This window comes from Megachile rotundata, chromosome 6, assembly GCF_050947335.1.
Source record: "Megachile rotundata isolate GNS110a chromosome 6, iyMegRotu1, whole genome shotgun sequence".
Classification (NCBI taxonomy): Eukaryota; Metazoa; Arthropoda; class Insecta; order Hymenoptera; family Megachilidae; genus Megachile; species Megachile rotundata.
Window position 1 is genome coordinate 13,703,458 of NC_134988.1, and position 20,143 is coordinate 13,723,600.

General features: G+C 32.5%; 1 protein-coding gene across 2 annotated transcripts in view; it reads left to right on the forward strand.

Moving 5' to 3' along the window:
• Positions 1-13,783: 13,783 nt before the first annotated feature.
• Positions 13,784-20,143, forward strand: part of PCB (Pyruvate carboxylase) — a 41,967-nt gene continuing 35,607 nt past the window's right edge. For both annotated transcript variants that reach the window (XM_003704235.3, XM_012287698.2), the window contains exon 1: positions 13,784-13,941. The gene's annotated coding sequence lies outside the window, so the exon portion shown is untranslated. The remainder of the gene's footprint in view (positions 13,942-20,143) is intronic.

The following is a 20,143-nucleotide window of genomic DNA, read 5'->3' on the forward strand; positions in this document are numbered from 1 at the left end:
TTTTATCGTCCGTTTCCTTTGTTGCACTTATTTTCGGTATTTTTCTATTTACTGCCCTTTGAAGATCTCAATCTTATACTAATTCAATATTAATAAGAATAATTAAAATTAGGCACAGTTCCAATTTTTCTCACAGTTAGCCATTATTTAAAACAGGACCGTCACCCGGTTTCGTTTCTTGCCTTTCGAGATATCGAATAAAGTGGAATTAAAAGGACCCTCGATATTGATAAAGCTAAAATTATATTTCCATCGATAAGCAATTGCGCTTATGTAACCAAGTGGAACGTCATTTTAGCGAAAACGTCACGTACACGCGGATTGCGAAAGAACGATAACGATTTGACCCAACCTTTTCAACCTTTTATCGTATTAACGACAAATGAATTCGAAAACTTCTTGTATGTTTCGCTAATCAGCCTTTAGAGAACGGGCAGTAAATTACCGGACACTAATCTCAATTTAACAAGACCTTTTTTTATAATTGATTCTTTTAATGTTGATTATAGTGCAATATTTGATGTATCGTTACTCTGCAACTTTTCAGTTTTCATTTTTTTTATGAAATTTTTTAATGTTGGTTATAGCACAAAATGTGATGTACTGTTACTCTGAAACTTTTCAGTTTTCATTTTTTTATGAAATTTTTTAATGTTGGTTGTAGCACAAAATATGATGTACTGTTACTCTGCAACTTTTCAGTTTTTATTTTTCTAACAAAATATTTTACTGTTGATTATAGCACAAAATGTGATATATTGTTAAATTGCAACTTTTAATTTTTTTATTTTTCTAACAAAATTTTTAATGTTCATTATAGTATAAAGTATGATATATTGTTAAATTGCAACTTTTAATATTTTCATTTTTCTAACAAAAAATGTTTTAATGTTGGTTATAGTACAAAATATAATATATTGTTAAACTGCAACTCTTAATTTCTTCATTTTTCTAACAAAATTTTTTACTGTTGATTATAGTACAGAATATAATATATTGTTAAACTGCAACTCTAATTTTTTTTCACTTTTCTAATAAAATTTGTTAATGTTCATTATAGCACAAAATGTGATATATTGTTAAACTGCAACTCTTAATTTTTTTATTTTTCTAACAAAATTTTTAATGTTCATTATAGCACAAAGTATGATATATTGTTAAACTGCAATTCTTAATTTTTTCATTTTTCTAATAAAATTTGTTAGTGTTGATTATAGCACAAAGTATAATATATTGTTAAACTGCAACTCTTAATTTTTTCATTTTTCTAAACACACACGTGTATGTTCTGAAAAGCCTTCCATTTATGTTTGGTCACTTTTGGTGTGCAATGGTTCTCAATTTATATTATAAAAAGTACACAGAAATTAGTTGAGTGCATAGTTAATTGCAGTGTACAGTAAAACGAGTTTAATACATGTAAATGTATATGTACATATTTTTATTAACATTGCCTGTCATTCGTGTGTGTGAATTCATTTTCTTCAATGATCATTGAAACACATAAAAGACATGTTTGCCTTCGTACAATTTTTGAATTTTATATTTATTGTTGAAGTATTTTTGAAAAGTTTGACAACCACTGACTAATTGGCAGCAATAAAAATCGCAGTGCGTAAAATTCGAACTATTTAAAACCAGATATTAGCACGTTAACAGCCACGTAAAAATTGTAACGCTGGAATTTATAATAAAGTTCTGCCCGAGCTCCGAAGGTTAATTTTATTCGATTCGATGGAAGCTGCAACTAATTATCGTTGACCTGGTGAATTGGAGAAGTACATATTGAGAAAATTCCTGTAATTTTATACAAAGCAGTATGAATATAAATCTCCTATTAAATATTAAATGAAGCTCGAACAATATCTTTTGAATAAGTTATAAATGATCTCGCGGTTATGAAGTTGTAATTAACTGTTGAACAGATGGCGTTGCAGTTTTTGATGTTTCTACAAAATCCGTTCTATAATAATGAATTAAATTTGAAATCAGTTCACCGCAGAAAAGTGTTAAATAATTGTACAGGTTTGTTGAATTGAATGAAAAGTGTAAATATGATAAAATTTTTGTTGGAGTTCGTTTGAAAAGTAAATAAAATTGCGAATTAAACTGTGACGATTTTCCTCAGAAAATTAGTTGATTTAGCGCTGTCAACAGCAGAGCAAAAAGATATTTTCGTGGTTGCCGTATTTTTACCGGAACGATGGCGGTCGCTAAGCGACATCCTCCACAAAATTTAGAGGACAATCGAACATTTTATTTATACATTTTTCACGTTGTATATTTTATATGTATAATAGCGTTCAGTATTTTTAAGAGCAATACATAGAGAAGTTTATTATTTAAATAACGTCCTGATCTTTTGTAAACGGATGACGAGTTAATAATTGTTACGTTCAATGAGTATATTAACGAAGATTGTTTATATTTGTAAAGTAGATATATTGTTAATACAGTAAAGTAATCAGTATGGGAACTTATTTAAGGACACTGTAATTGTCCTTCACGAGATATAAATTTTTGAAGGTTTGTTAAGCGATGAATGTTTAAATAAGAAGTGTTTAGCTTGGAGTCTTTTTCTTCGAGTTTACATCTGTTGTTTTAACGTTTAAGATTTTTAGACGAACATTTGCCCCGCTTGGAAAGCTACAAAATAACCCAGTGAAATATAAGTGTTGTGAGAAGAGTAAATTATATGCCGAAGTATTTAAAATAGTTAAGTAACCGATCTGGAAGATTTTACGAGTTTCCGTATTCTTCTATTACGTTCGTTCGAAATTTCGTAAACGGGAAATTTAGGAACCTAAGATACTCTAAAACGGTGAAATTTTCATTTTCGTTCGTTGGTTCACGAATCGACGAGCACAGAAAACAGTAGGTACACAATACGCAATTCCGTACAAAGGAGACAAAAAGAAAGCGAAAGAATGATGTTCGATGTTTTTCCAAGGAAAACAAACACGAGAATAAAGGACTCATAAGTGACACAATAGTGCTGTAGCTGGGAGAAGAAAAACGGTTATAGTTTCTATTTTGAAGATTATATTTTTTTAACTTTATTAATTTTTGACTTCCACATACATATATTTATATATACATATCATTGTATATATGTATTCGCATACTTATTATACACGTATAAATATATAAAATTATAAATGTTATTATGTGGATAAATACCGTATAAGAGTGTACAGAGTGTATCAGAAGATTCTTTCTGCAAAAGGGAGACGTAAAATATTTTTTCTGCTTAGGCAGAAATTGCTTAGGCGTTACGCCATTTGGTGCGGTACGCCGCCATTTTGAGACAAGTTCCACGCTACAGGAGCGTGCTACAAGTTCCATGCTAATTCTTAAATGAAATAATTTTACGTGAATTATTTTTGCATAAGGAATCTTCTTTCGTTTATTACATGGTTGCAGTACACTCTGTATATTCATGTACATACACTGCCAACCGAAAGTATAGGACTACCTTTTCATGAAAATGTAAAGTACAAGGTTTAGAGTATGTTTTATTTAATATTTACATTTTTGTACATAAAAAGTGGTGGTTTTCTAACCTCATTTAGCTTTGAATATTTGAGAAACGTTTTATGAAATGCTTATCAAAATATTAACTTTGATCTTGTAAAAAATAAATTTGAAAATATAGGAAGATTTCTGAAAATTTTTAGTAGTTGTTCTTGCAGTGTGAACGTAACTAACGATCTTAATATTGAATTAATAAAATACTCGTAATAATGATGTTTCACAAGAGATGTATTTTATAAGAGACGGTTTTTATAATTCTATTCTTTTGCTATTTAAGGACGAAGCTAATAATAAATTTCTTATCGTATATTGCAAGATTAGTATTTTTTATATATTCATTATATTATAATTATTATAATTTTATATATAACAGCATATTATTATTGTGCTATCAGTAAATAGAAATGAAGATAGTATAAAAGTCCACGCACTAAAAATATTAATACACAGATTGGCAAACTAAATTAACTAAGTATGAATTTTAAAAAGAACGTAACAAGGTACAATACTGCAGATAAAAAATCTATCGATTATAGATTTACATGAAAAAGCAGTGGAGATGGTCCTATATTTTTGACCGGTGGTGTATATCCACGCGTATATACTTGAAAAGCCGTGTAACGAAATCTTTCGATAATAAATCATAACAAAAACTACATTCAAAAATTTTACCTGTATCCGAGAATGTAACTGCAAAATAAAAATTGAAGGATAGAAATACCAAACGTGAGATGTCACGTGGTGAGATTCATATTTTTCAAGATATATTTTCAACATCACAAAAGCCATGAAACGCAAGAATTGTACAAACAGAATAAATAATTAATTACAATAATTTTGATATTCTGCTCACAAACAAAATTTCATCAATAATTTCGAAAATTGTACAGAAAAATTGTACAAACAGAATAAATAATTAATTACAATAATTTTGATATTCTGCTTACAAACAAAATTTTATCAATAATTTAAAATGGTACAGAAAAATTGTACAAACAGAATAAATAATTAATTACAATAATTTTGATATTCTCCTTACAACCAAAATTTCGTCAATAATTTCGAAAATGGTACAGAAGAATATTAATGTATATAAGTTACCAAGATTGTAGCAAAGAAAACGGATTCTCGACTACGTCATAATAAATCAGCGAATAAAATAACGTTATTGCTTTGTACATTACTCTTGTTCAGTTTCGTAACCCTTGTAGTAGAAATAATTCTGCAGTCGTCTCTTTCCCGCAAGTTCGCCCGACAGGAAACTAGTTGAAAGCGAAGAAAAAAAGGAAGTTTTCCTTCCACGACTGATACTATTTCCTTTGGGAAAGCATTTCTTGCCAGCAGTATTCTTAGCGATTCAGGAAACATCGATCGCGCTACTTTGTGAATTCAAAGCGTCTGGTTCGAAGCTTGCGAGCCGGAAAATCCACCTATCAATTTAATTTATATCTTGAGCGTGAGAAGAATATAATGAGCTCGCTATATTGCCACTGACGGGATTTAAAGAGAAGAGAAGTTTTGAATTTGGGGAAATAATAGGTTGGTCGAGGGGTTTTCTTCTTTTATATTGCCGGAGGGCGTGGTAATATAACACGAACGATATGACGCGTGAAGGTACTATGCATGGTAACATAACGCATGATAATCCGAAGTGTGAAGTGATCTAACGCGTAGCAACTATAATATACAACTAAATACGCACAAATCTAACGCGTGGAAATCTAATATATTGTAATGCAACGTGTGTAATGATTTAACCCTTTGCGCTCGAGAGGCGCCATTCGATTCAATACAATAATTTAAAAGAAGCATTATTTAATTAATTCTATAACAGTGCTTATGTGATGTATAAGCATAGTGAAATAGACAATAGTAAAAATTATTAGTAGAGAAATAATAACTTCAAAAGAAGTCATTTAACATTTTAATTAATATTTTAAAGTTGCTGTTTGCAAACAGTAAAATTGTGTTCGGGTGCAAAGGGTTAATGTGTGAAATTGTAACAGGTAGATATCTAACGCGTGGAAACTTGACGCGTGGAAATCTAATGAGTGGAAATCTAACGTGAAGAGATCTGATACGTGGAAATCTAATGGGTGGAAATGTAACAAGTGGAAACCTAACGCGTAGAAATCTAACGGGAGGAAATCTAACGGGTGGGAACCTAACGGGCGGGAACCTAACGCGAGGAAATCTAACTCGTAGAAATCTAATGGATGGAAATGTAACAAGTAGAAACCTAACGCGTAGAAATCTAACGGGTGGAAATCTAACGGGTGGAAATCTAATGCGAGGAAATCTAACGCGTGGAAATCTAACGCGTGGAAATCTAACGCATAGAAATGTAACGGGTGGAAATCTAATGGGTGGAAATCTAACGCGTAGAAATCTAACGGGTGGAAATCTAATGGGTGGCAATCTAACGCGAGAAAATCTAACGCGTGGAAATCTAACGCATAGAAATCTAATGGGTGGAAATCTAACGCGTAGAAATCTAACGGGTGGAAATCTAATGGGTGGAAATCTAATGGGTGGAAATCTAATGGGTGGAAATCTAATGGGTGGAAATCTAATGCGAGGAAATCTAACGCGTGGAAATCTAACGCGTGGAAATCTAACGCATAGAAATGTAATGGGTGGAAATCTAACGGATGGAAACCTAACGCGTTGAAATCTAATAGGAGGAAACCTAACGCGTAGAAATCTAACGGGTGGAAATCTAACGCGTAGAAATCTAACGGGTGGAAATCTAGTGGCAATATAGCAAGAGTCTCGTAACATTTAACTTTTGATTAAACCGGAAAATGTGAGATCGATCTTCGTTACACGGCTTCATTGCATTAAAGCTTAGGTAGGCGAAACAATTCTGTGTACATATATTATTAACATTGTAATGTTTGTCTGGAGAATTACAACACGGAGTCTGCTGATCGTGGTATGTTCACTATGGAGAATTGACTTGTTAATTCGAGTTGAATCTGAAATAGCTCACGCCTAATTAGGGCCTATGATAAGTGTACACAAACAAATAAAACGTTGGGAATAAATTTATGTATTATTCTTTCTTCTCCTGTTATTGAAGACATACATTTCTTTTTTAAATACAGGGACTGCAACACTAGAATAGAAGATTAAAATAATAATAATTCTGGGAGACCAGGGATTTGAGGTTTTAAAAATGCAGGGATTTGAGGACTTAAAAATTTAAAGAATATGGAAATTTAAGAATTTAAGCTTCACTTAAAAAAAGAATGGACCACAAAAAAATTCCAGCAGTTTTAATAAATTCAAAGAGGCTTGTGATTCTCATTGTCAGTAGTCCGCCAAGGAATTTAAATCCGACGATCAAGATGGCGGACGCAATGCCGTAAGGCAATTACATAAGAAATAATCTCGTATGATTCTCGATATGTATGTTTAGAATCACTGTCCTGATAAAACCTGGTATCATCATACGTGAGTTGTCATATCAACTAGTTTTTATGAAATTTTGTTATAAAATACCTAAATATTTACGTTATATCTGCAAACTCTAGTTTGCTTTTATCTGGGGTTGGGATACAACCTCACGCCATTACATTTTTACCGTCGTTGTAAAAAATATCTGAATAGGCAAATGTCCAAGCTTTGCAATCTTTAAACTATAAAATGATTTAAGTTGTAAATTTAAACATTTTTAAATATCAAGATAATTAAATCTTTAAATTTTCAAGTTTTTAAATTTACAGATTCTTCTATTCAAAAATTTCCAAATACTCAGAAACATGAATACACAAGTCCTTATATTTTATAATCTTTCAGTTCTAAAATTTTCAAATTTCTAAATCCTCAAGTTTCCAAATTCCTCAATTCCAAACTAACAGAGCTCCAAATTCCCAAATTCTCAAACTTCCAAATTTCCTCATCTCCCAAACTCTAAATCCTCAAATTCCTAAATTTCCACATCTTCACATCTCTCAAACTCAAAATCTCCAAATTCTCAAACTTCCTAATCTTCACATCTCCCAAACTCGAAATTTCCAAATTTTCAAGCTTCCTAATCTCTACATTTCCCAAACTCGAAATCTCCAAATTCCTAAATTTCCAAATTCTCAAGCTTCCTAGTCTCCACATCTCCCAAACTCGAAATCTCCAAATTCCAAAATTTCCAAATTCTCAAGCTTCCTAATCTCCACATCTTCCAAATTCGAAATTTCCAAATTCCTAAATTTCCAAATTCTCAAGCTTCCTAATCTCCACGTCTCCCAAACTCTACATCCCCAAATTCCTAAATTTCCAAATATTCAAACTTCCAAACCTCCAAATTTCCAAATTCTTAATCTCCCAAATCTCTACATTCCCCAATTTCCAATTCCCCAAATTTCGAAACTTCCAAATCCACAAAAAATTTCCTAATCACCAAATTCAAGCTACTACAATTGATTTTTTTTATTCAGATCAAGATATCTCACAGGTTTATCGGTAAACTTTTTTTCTGTTAAATAAATGTCACCAACATCTCAATCTACTAATTATCGTACCATTAAAATGTAAAAAAAGATAAATTAGATTAATCAAATTACTTGAACCGAGACTCGAAGCTGGATAATAGTTTCAATATCATTCAATACCTACTACTTTCAACTGTAACAACCTCAATCATTTTTCAACTACTTCATTTTTTTACTTTGATGTACTTCATTTTGAAATAATTTATACCATCTTGTATTATAGTAAAGTCCTTTATTTTGTATGTATAAGAATCCTACACAAAACTATGAAAATTAAGTTCAATCTACTTACAAAAAATTTAATTACTATTAGCATATCAAAAATGGCGTCAAAATAACAATTTATACAAAATATGTATAAATGACAATTTTGTATAAATAAACCTTGCAATATTATTAAAAATTATAAATATAATTCATGTGTCGTATCAGTGTATTAAAAAATTGATCCCAAACTTCATATTTAAAAATTCATAACAAAGTTCCTGATCCAATAATTAATCTTTTACACCGTTAAATCATTCCAAACCCATCTGAATTTTTTAACAGCCCCAATTAACCGAGAGCACGTACGAAAAAACATATTTTCCAAATACATCTTTCATAGATACGTTTTAGATACGGTTTCGCAAAAAATAGTCTAAAAATATCAAAGAACAAGTACATCATATGATTCAATAAACAAAATAACTTTTTATCAGCATTTTGCGCGTGAACGAACTCATGTAATCAAAATACTTAACCTTATGGTACAAACAGTTATCGATGAATATTCTTATTACGACATTTTTCAAATGATTTCCTTTATCTTTACACTGTAAACGTAAAGTATAATCAAAAGTAAAGGACTGGTTTTAGTTTAGCGGAGGAGAGTGGTTTTTGTGAAGTATATTGTTCGTGATGGGAGGAAAAAGAAACTTGAAAGTTTTATACTGAGACGATCAAGTTAAATGCAGCGTTACTGTCAACTCACATTTCGTTAAATTCGCGCAAAAGACTACCGATAGCAACGGTAGCGGAGTAGTTAAGTCCCTAAGCTGACAAGATTGCTGCATTCATTTATCGCTAGGTGGCACAAAATCGATTATCTGTGGCGGGGTTTTTGAAACGGTGTTGCGGTCGGTGACTCTGTGATGGAGGGTTCAATTGATTTTTAAATGAAGTAAGATAGTTTTTACTATCATAAAAGATATTACGGAGATTATATTTTTTGTAGAATTTCTAGAATTATTAAAAGTTGAACTTGGAGAGTTTGAAGGTCTTCAGTTTTAACATTCTGAGAGTTCAAAGTCTTATAATTGGAAAATTTTGTAAGTCTGAGTTTATTTCAGATGAGTCTAAAGACTTGATTTTAAATGTTTCTTTAAAGACTTCATTTTAACTTGATTCAAAAGATTTCTAGAATTATTAAATTCGAATATTTTGATGTTCTGAAGTCTTGAAATTCTAACATGTCGAAGTAGTGAAGTTCCATGTCGAAGTCCCAAAGTTGCAAAGTTCCAAAATGTGAATGTCCCAAAGTTCAAACCTTCCAAAATTCTAAAATTCCAAACTTCCAAAGACCATCAGTTCTAAAGTACTGAAATTCGAAATTTTTAAAGACTGAAAGTCCTGAAATTCTAAAGACCGAAAGTCTCAAAGATCCAAAGTCTCAAGATTACAAAATCTCTAAGTCTCAAAGTTCCAAGAGTTCAAAATTCTAAAGTCCCTAAAATTCTAAAGTTCCAAAATTCAAAAGTCCTAAAGTCTCAAAGTCCCGAAATTCTATTTCCAAGGTCCTAAAATCCTGAAATCCTCAAGACTTAAAATCCGGAGTCCCCAAAATTCTAAAGTCCCAAAATTCAAAAGTCCTACAGTCTTAAAGTCCCAAAATTCTAAAGTTCCAAGGTCCTAAAATCCTGAAATCCTCAAGACTTAAAATCCGGAGTCCCGAAATTCTAAAGTTCCAAAATACAAAAGTCCCGAAATCTCAAAATCCCAAAACTCTAAAGTTCCAAGATCCAAAAGTCCTAAAATCCGAAAGTCCCTAAAATTCTAAAGTCCCAAAATTCTAAAGTTCCAAGACCCAAAAGTCCTAAAATCCGAAAGTCCCTAAAATTCTAAAGTCCCAAAATTCTAAAGTTCCAAGGTCCTAAAATCCTGAAATCCTCAAGACTTAAAATCCGAAAGTCCCTAAAATTCTAAAGTCCCAAAATTCTAAAGTTCCAAGACCCAAAAGTCCTAAAATCCGAAAGTCCCTAAAATTCTAAAGTCCCAAAATTCTAAAGTTCCAAGGTCCTAAAATCCTGAAATCCTCAAGACTTAAAATCCGAAAGTCCCTAAAATTCTAAAGTCCCAAAATTCTAAAGTTCCAAGACCCAAAAGTCCTAAAATCCGAAAGTCCCTAAAATTCTAAAGTCTCAAAATTCTAAAGTTCCAAGGTCCTAAAATCCTGAAATCCTCAAGACTTAAAATCCGAAAGTCCCCAAAATCTTAAAGTTCCAAAGTTCAAAAGTCCCAAAATCTCAAAGTCCCAAAACTCTAAAGTTCCAAGATACAAAAGTCCTAAAATCCAAAAGTCCCAAAATCCTAAACTTGAAAATTCAAAAATACCCAGGGCCTCCAAAGACCTAAGTACATCACTGCACACCGCAATCACCATAACCCTAAGGGTTCATTCACATCATCCAAATAACTGGTTATAATTGCAAGACAAGAATAAGCATAGCTTAAATACCTAGACTTCTAAATTGTGCTAAATTAACGACCATTACGTAGAAACATTGCAATATAGCGAACTGAAATTGTATAATAGAGTCATGCGACTGAAGTTTATATTGGAAGATAAAAATTATGTCAGATCTGACATAACTGCTACAAGAGAGATAATAAAATGATCAATTATGCAACTGACTCTGTTCGAGATTTCTGTATGTAATATATGTTCTATCGGAAGATAATCTTCATATTTTAGTAAAGATAATTTATGTGAATTTTTTGATGCAATTCACAGGTGGATAAATTAATAAATTCTGCAATATTCTGTGAATTGTTGTGTAGAGATATTCGTCTCACAAGTTAGGGATTTAAAAAGTTATTTTGATTTATTCTGGTGTGTCAGAATTTATGCATGACGAATCTCATAGTTTGTTATATAGGTTAATAAACTGTCAGAATGTTTGGAGCTGCGTTTGTTGAATGATGCATTTATATGTCATCTTGTATATAGTCCACATGAGATGTGTCATCTTGCATATAACGCGAGATATACCATTTTGCCTATACCATTTACCATTTAGTCAATATGAGATATGTTATCACAATCAATATGCTAATAAGCATATTCTAACTTGTATTGCAATAAGCACATAGGTCATCCAGTAAAAAAGAATAGTCACTATACTTGTCACTATACTTACCACTAGACTTGCCAATTAGACAGATGAAAAATTCAAACGTATAAAAACGTCAAACGTCATACAAACCTATATTACAATACATAAAGTTTAAGCAAATAAAAAGTGATAAGGTATGCTGATACCAATGCCATCAGGTAGTCAAACACTTGTCTCATGTCATTTTCTTCGTTACCAACAATTTTGGAACAGATGGTCTCACTGATAGACAGATCAATAACCCTAATCCTTATCATGCTAACCAGAAAAGTAGCTTTAGAACATTTAAATATTTCGTAATACCAGATTGACATAACACTTCAACTTTTTTTGTCTGGTTTAATATTGTGGGTATGATTAGTTATTTCTGACGCATCTGTCAAATAAAAATTATAGTGCAATGGGTAGCATAGTAGCAAGCATAGGTAGGACTATCAAGATCAAAGTGTAAACTTGTGGAGGTACTTGATTACACTTTTGGAGGTGGACTCACTGGTACCCACATGAATAATTTTTAGTTTGATATCTGACGAAGTAGCCACATGCTAACTACATGTTGGACCATCAAGATCAGAATAGGAAGCCAATCAAACTTGCGAACTAAGTTAATCAAGCATTTAGACATGGACCTACATGATCCTATTAGTGTCTACATAAGTAGTTCCAACTCTTAGCACGATACCTAACGAAGCAGTGTTACAAGGAACAGTTGAGTATCTTCTAATTGGATCAACCACATGTTGGACCATCAAGATCACAATAGGAACAAGTTAAACTTGTGGATCTAGTTGATCATGCAGTTGGAGGTGGACCTATTAGTGTCTACATGAGTAGTTCCAACTCTTAGCTCGATAGCTAACGAAGTAGTGTTGGAAGGAATAGTTGAGCAACTTGTAATGGGTTTGACCACATCTAGGGTCATCAAGATTAGAATAAAAGCGATTCAAACTTGTGGACTAACTTGATTATTTGAGGATGGATTCACTGGCATCTGCATCAATAGGTCTAACTCCTACCTTGATAGCTAAAGGAGTAACATTGGGAGGAATATGATAATAGTGGAATTGGAATTGGATTAATCTCATCAAGATCAGAGTGAGTCAGAGTTAGAGTCAGAAACACACTTAGAGTTAGAGTTAGAGTCAGAGTCAGAGTCAGAGACAGAGTCAGAGTCAGAGTCAGAGTCAGAGACAGAGTCAGAGTCAGAGTCAGAGTCAGAGTCAAATTTAGCTTCAAAACAACTCAAACTTGCTGCTAACGAATCAAACTTAATGTGGACCAACTTGATTATCTTTTTGGAGATGAACTGGTACCTATGTATAACAGTAATCCAACAGGAGTTAGGACTCCTATCATGGTAGCTAAAGGCTCAACATTGGAACATGTCACTACAGTTAAACTGAATGAACCTCATCTAGGATCATCAAGACTAGAGTCAGACTCATAGTAATAAAATGAGTTAGAGTCAGAATAAGAATTAAAACCAGTCAAGCTTGTTGAGGACCAACTTGATCAATCATTTGAAGATGAACTAACTACTACCTGCATCAATAGTCCTAACTTCTGACTTGCTAGCTAAAGGCGCAACATTGAAACATGTCACTACAGTTAAACTGGACGAACCTCATCCAGGATCATCAAGACTAGAGTCAGACTCATAGTAATAAAATGAGTTAGAGTCAGAATAAGAATCAAAATCAGTCAAGCTTGTTGAGGACCAACTTGATCATTCATTTGAAGATGAACTAACTGTTACCTACATCAATAGTCCTAACTCTTATCGTGCTAGCTAAAGGCTCAACATTGGAACATGTCACTACAGTTAAACTGGATGAACCTCATCCAGGATCACCAAGAGTAGAGTCAGAGTCACAGTTATAAAATGAGTTAGAGTCAGAATAAGAATCAAAACGAGTCACACTTGCTGAGGACAAACTTGATCATTCATTTGAAGATGAACTAACTACTACCTGCATCAATAGTCCTAACTTCTGACTTGCTAGCTAAAGGCGCAACATTGGAACATGTCACTACGGTTAAACTGGATGAACCTCATCCAGAATCACCAAGAGTAGAGTCAGAATCACAGCTACAAGGTGAGTTAGAGTCAGTATGAGAATCAAAACGAGTCACGCTTGTCGACTAACTTAAATCATCCTCATCAAATCCACATCAATAAATCCACATCTCCCATAAAAATCATCTGAATGAACAAACTTGTCATTCTGTTTGAAGTCATCAAAAATAAGAACCTGCCATTTGAAACTCCAACCAGACTCGCATGATACAAAAGCGTTGATTACAGACCAACTAGTGATAACTCCCGCAGTCGGTCGGTCGCTAGATGGCAACAGCGTCGTTCATTCTCGAAGCACATCGGGATATGAGCAGGCGCAGGTTGGTACACCAATCGCGCCTGTCTCTATTTCCGTAGAGGTCGAATGCGTGTGCCAGTGAGAGCAGTTCGACGCTCGAAGATATTACAGCGGCTTAGACTCGAGCCGCACGGGGTCTGGTCTGCCTTGTCCCCGGCGTGCGACACCGTAAGTACTCAAATTACTGACTGAAGTTAGTCGTATTTTACCGTCGTTTCGTCCCGTACGCGCACGCCGAGCCTCTTTCGAGCGCTATTTTTCCGCGCGTCGATTAATCACCGACACGGTGACCGCGTTAAAGCCTCGAAACTGGTCCATCTCTTTTTCTCTCGCGATTCTTCGGGCAAGTGGTCGCACAGAATTGACCCAGCGGCCAATTCGCTACTTAATTCGACGCTCGGAACGCGCCAATTGCTTGCGGACTGGATTTTTCGGACCAATTTGAATCACTTTGCTCCCGTGCCAATATCTTTACCTTTCAATCGTTCTAATTTCTAATACTTTCAAAATGAAAAAAGTCGAAAAGAAATTTTGTAATCAGTGCTTTGTTAAAAGTATTTGGTGGAATGGGTTCTGTAAGAGAATGTTGGGTATCGAGTTCGATAGTGACAAACGTTTATGAACACTGGCCAAATGATCTACCCCGAATGACGTTTAGGACGTTTATGTAATAATCAGCCGCATTACTATAGCCGCTGATCGCTGGGTCTCGATGTAGGGTCGAAGATCGTGATCCTCGATGCCGATTTTAGCTTGAAAATAACTAGAACTTGTATTGTTTATTCTTTGGCAGTTTTTCCTGGTTGTAGGTCTTGCGATTTATGCGTTATCGGAAGATCTGTCTGTTTGTATTTGAGGGTTCGATATTTACTGTATTGAAACACTGTTGTCATATAATTCTGTTGGTGTGATATGTGAGCTGTGGAGAAAATATTTTTAATAACATTATTGAAATATTGTTGTCATATAAGGCTGTCGATGTAATATGTGGGCTGTGAAGAAAATTATATTACTGTTATTTTTATAATTGATGAATGTTATAACTGATATGTTTATAATCACTTATGGTTACGAATTTGTGAAACATAATTTTTGTTAATTATTGACACTTGATAATAGAATTTATTACTGTTCGTTAATAATTAATGTATTAATATACAGATTTGATTGGAAATATAAATATGTGTGTAAGTAATGGTATTATAAAGAATATTAATGTTAAGGGAGATTAGGATTACATTATTTTTGAAGCAATCGTATTGTGTGGATCTGTTTGTTGTGTTGATGTAATACACGTTATTTACATAACCTGTTACTCGACTAATCCCAATACAGTTTTCGTTTTCAATTACACATATTTATTGATCTGTTTCATCATTTACTGGATGACTTTATTGCGGAAATTGCCTTTGACTGGTGGAGTATGAAGTCGGGAAAGTTGGAGGATGATTGAGGGGAAATTATCCTTTTTTTGTTACGAGCTTTTGCAAATTTTTAATTTGACGAATTTTTAAATTTTTAATTTTCAAATATTTAGGTCTCCAAATTTACAAACTTCCGAATTGCCAAGTTTCTGTATTTCTATATTTCTAAATTTTTGAATTTTCAGAACGTTAAATCTCTAAATCTCCAAATCGCTAATTTTGCAAATTTTCACATCACCAAATCTGTAAATCTTGAAATTCCCATATCTCTAAATCTACATATCCCCATATTCCTATGTCCCAAATTTTGAAATCTGAAAATTCCCATATCTCTAAATTTTTAAACCTTGAAATCCCCATATCTCCAAATTTCCAAACCTTGAAATCCCCATATCTCTAAATTTCCAAACCTTGAAATCCCCATATCTCTAAATTTCCAAACCTTGAAATCCCCATATCTCCAAATTTCCAAACCTTGAAATCCCCATATCTCCAAATTTCCAAACCTTGAAATCCTCACATCACCAAATTTCCAAACCTTGAAATCCCCATATCTCTAAATTTCCAAACCTTGAAATCCCCATATCTTAAAATTTCCAAACCTTGAAATCCCCATATCTCTAAATTTCCAAACCTTGAAATCCCCATATCTCCAAATTTCCAAATCTCGAAATCCCCATATCCCCAAATTTCCAAATCTCGAAATCCCCATATCCCCAAATTTCTAAACCTTGAAATCCCCATATCTCCACATCTCCCTAAATCTCCAACTCCTCAAATCCCAATATTCACATATTCCCAAATCCTCAAATCAGCATTTCCCCACATCCCTAAACCCCCAAATCTCCAACTCCCCAAAACCCCATCTAAAATATCATATCATGCAACGAAGCTTGCACATCGTTGCACTTTTGTTTAAATTGTCACCGAAGTTGTAGAATCATATTAAGAATTATAACTCGTCTTTATTGAATCGTCAATTGCGTAATTGATTGCGCAATGATGTCATTGTTCACCGACATACGTATACACTTTGCATACCCATATTTTCCATAAAATTAAAAAGACGTCGATATCAGTAATTTTATTATTCGCCTATTTCTGGATGACCTTTGTTCCTGCGTTATAATTCGAGTGGAAAAAGGGTAAATATTTAATCTAATTTGACAGTGGGGACATGTGTAAATATTTACCTAAAAACTACTGACTTTTATGAAATCAAAGTTAGGTGTATTAATAATTGACGTGTTTAATAATTTTGTTATTTTTTGTTATTTTATGGTATTGTTATAGCAATTAATGGTTTGTGTATGATATGTTGTCTTAGCAGATGATGGATTAAATAATGAACGACGCATAATTAAACGGTGAATGAGAGGAGGAAGGGGATTTAGGAGGGCTACACCTTAAAATGTAAACAACCACATCGATTGGAATTCTATCGATTAATTCAACTCCCCTTCTATCACGATACCCTCTCTTATTTTACTCTTTCATCTCCTATCTTCCTATCTTAAAATCGTTCAAAGATCAAAATACAGCTTGACTCTCAATTTTTATAAACAAACTCATCAATCTTAAATAACTTATCAACCTTTTTAAAAATATCTAACTTGTTATTACTTGTAGTATAATACAAGAATATAATGCACATAGCTCACTACATAAATTATACATAGAAAGGTACATTATGTATAGAAATGTTTCATACATCTTCAACTACAGTTTCATACAAAAGTAAAGACTTGCTCAAGGGATGAATTTCACTCAAAAATCAAATTTTATTAAATATTTTTTAAATGTATGCTTTTTTAAAGTCACATGTGTGGTACATTACTTAATAACCATGATGTTTATTTGAAACTTACAATCTTTATCTATCTGTTACCATTTTAAAATTGTTTAATTATACGAGGCAGATATATATAATGTACAATTGTATTTTTAAATATGGAACAACTTCATCGTTTTAACAATTATCTAATCTTAATATGTTCTGAACATAAGTACTTTTCATAATACTGTTATGCATTATATTTTATAGTTGAAGCTATAGGTTGTTTCAGTAGTGTATAGCATTATGCAATAATTTTGTAGTGCATTACACATGTATGTATTTATTATGATGTTTGTATATATGTATTTGTTACATTTCATATTTAATACATTTTATTATATATTACAGTATAAATCATGTACTTTATATGATATATTGCATATGTATATTAGATCATGTCTTGTACACATTATATCATATGTTGCATATGCTACATATCATGTTACATATATGTTATGTATCATGTATTTTATATAATATATTGCATACGTGTATTAGATCATGTCTTGTACACATTATATGATATGTTGCATATGTTACATATTTGTTACGTATCATGTACTTTATATGATAAATTGCATATGTGTATTAGATCATGTCTTGTACACATTATATGATATGTTGCATATGTTACATATTTGTTACGTATCATGTACTTTATATAATATATTGCATATGTGTATTAGATCATGTCTTGTACACATTATATAATATGTTGCATATGCTACATATCATCTTACATATATGTTACGTATCATGTACTTCATATAATATATTGCATATATATATACTAGATCATGTCTTCTGCACATTATATCACATGTAACATATGCAACATATGATATAATGTGTACAATCTAATATACATATGCAATATATTACAAAAAGTACATGATATGTAATATTGCATATGTTACATTACATATTGCGTACATTAACATCCTCATATCGTACCATATCATATCTTAAACATATTACATTACATATGTACATACGAACATTACGTACATCATATGATATATTACACATTATAATGTATTATATGTATTACATGTATAGTGGGTCTAAATAGACCCACAGATCGCGACCGTCAATAAAACATTCTATAATCAAACAGTTAACAAATACTCAAAATAAATACAAAATGATACCAAAATTTATCCACGAAACTGATAACACATATCACTCGTCTTATTAAACTAAAGTTGTATTCAAGCTTGATAAGCAAAAGTTGTTAAGAATAGTTACGGATGTTTAATCAAGATGATTAAATAGTCACGACACATCGTTAGTCGGTCTGTGATGCAACCGCAATTCGTGCAATAAATAAGCAAGAACGCACTAAGTTAACGTGTCAATGCGGCGTCGAAAGCACGTGTATCCGTCGCGTGTGCATACGTCACTTAACGATATGCGGCCTTTTTCATACATATGCTCTTACTCTCGCCAATGCACAGTGCAGTGGCGTGTTCCGTAAAAAAGTCGGAATAAATTTATCTTTATTTCTTCTTTGCGTATTTTGATCTGCTGATTTTAAATAGATTTTATATCCTTTTGTTTGCTGTTTTTTAAACGTATTTTCAGATTTGGCTGTTTGGAAATTTTGGGATTTGGGGACTTTTGGGATTTTGGGATTTTTGGGATTCTTGGGATTTGGGGACTTTGGAGTTTTTGGGATTTAGGGATTCTTGGAGATTTGGGGCTTTGACAATTTAGGGATTTGAGGATTTGGGTATTTTGGGAATTTGGGAAATTTGGGAAATTTGGGAATTGCGAAATTCGGAATTTGGGAAATTTGGGAATTGGAGAGTTTGAAATTTGAGAAATTTGGAACTTGGGAAATTTGGAATTTGTGAAATTTGGAATTTGTGAAATTTGGAATTTGTGAAATTTGGAATTTGTAAAATTTGGAATTTGAGAAAATTTGAAACTTGGGGAATTTGGAATTTGAGAAATTTGGAACTTGGGAAATTTGGAATTTGAGAAATTTGGAATTTGAGAAATTTGGAACTTGGGAAATTTGGAATTTGAGAAATTTGGAATTTGTAAAATTTGGAATTTGAGAAAATTTGAAACTTGGGGAATTTGGAATTTGAGAAATTTGGAACTTGGGAAATTTGGAATTTGAGAAATTTGGAATTTGAGAAATTTGGAACTTGGGAAATTTGGAATTTGTGAAATTTGGAATTTATAAAATTTGGAATTTGAGAAAATTTGAAACTTGGGGAATTTGGAACTTGGGAAATTTGGAATTTGAGAAATTTGGAACTTGGGAAATTTGGAATTTGTAAAATTTGAAATTTGAGAAATTAAATTTGTTTATATGTACAACAGAACTAAAGATTTTCTTCTGATTCCCGTAACAATCTGTCTAACAATAAGTCCCCAGAATAAGCACCTGACTGCTGTCATAAAACAAAATGGAGATCAGTGTTGCATAACCTCTGAGATAAGATGAACTCATTTAAGCACGGATCAGTATGCTACAATTCACTGAAATATAATACCCACATAACATAAACAAATATCATCGAATTAACTAGAAAGATAACGCTATTGTGCAAGTTTTTAATATTAGCATCCATGTTTTTCCTTTTATTATCCGTAATCCAAGTTAAACAGTGTTATCGTCGTTATTTTGATAGGCGAAATCCACCCTCTTGACGGCAAGGTTTTAGGAAATCGAACTTGTGATACTAAAAATGGACATACATGATATGTCACTTAGTGTTTCGTAGTTAAACATCGGGTGATATTGTTAATTATAGCTTTACTTTCTTATTCATAAAATTTTTTATTTTATTCTTTAGATGATTTTCTTTTGAATCTTCTTTTTTTGTGCTTGTCAAGTTTATAAAGTTTGCAAAGTTTATATTTCCAATTAGGTTTGCAAAGTTTATCTTCCTAGTTTATAAAATTTGTTGAAATTTCAAATGTTTAGATTTTCAGATTGCCTAAAGCATGCTTAGGTTGGACGTTAAGAGCCAGTTAGGGTACTTCCCTGAAGTATCGATTCGGCTAACGCCCCTTTTTCGGTGCCTCCGGAAAATTGAAGGCTCGAGTCCTGCGATCTCTAATACCGTTGGCTCGGTTTTCATCTTGAACGTTC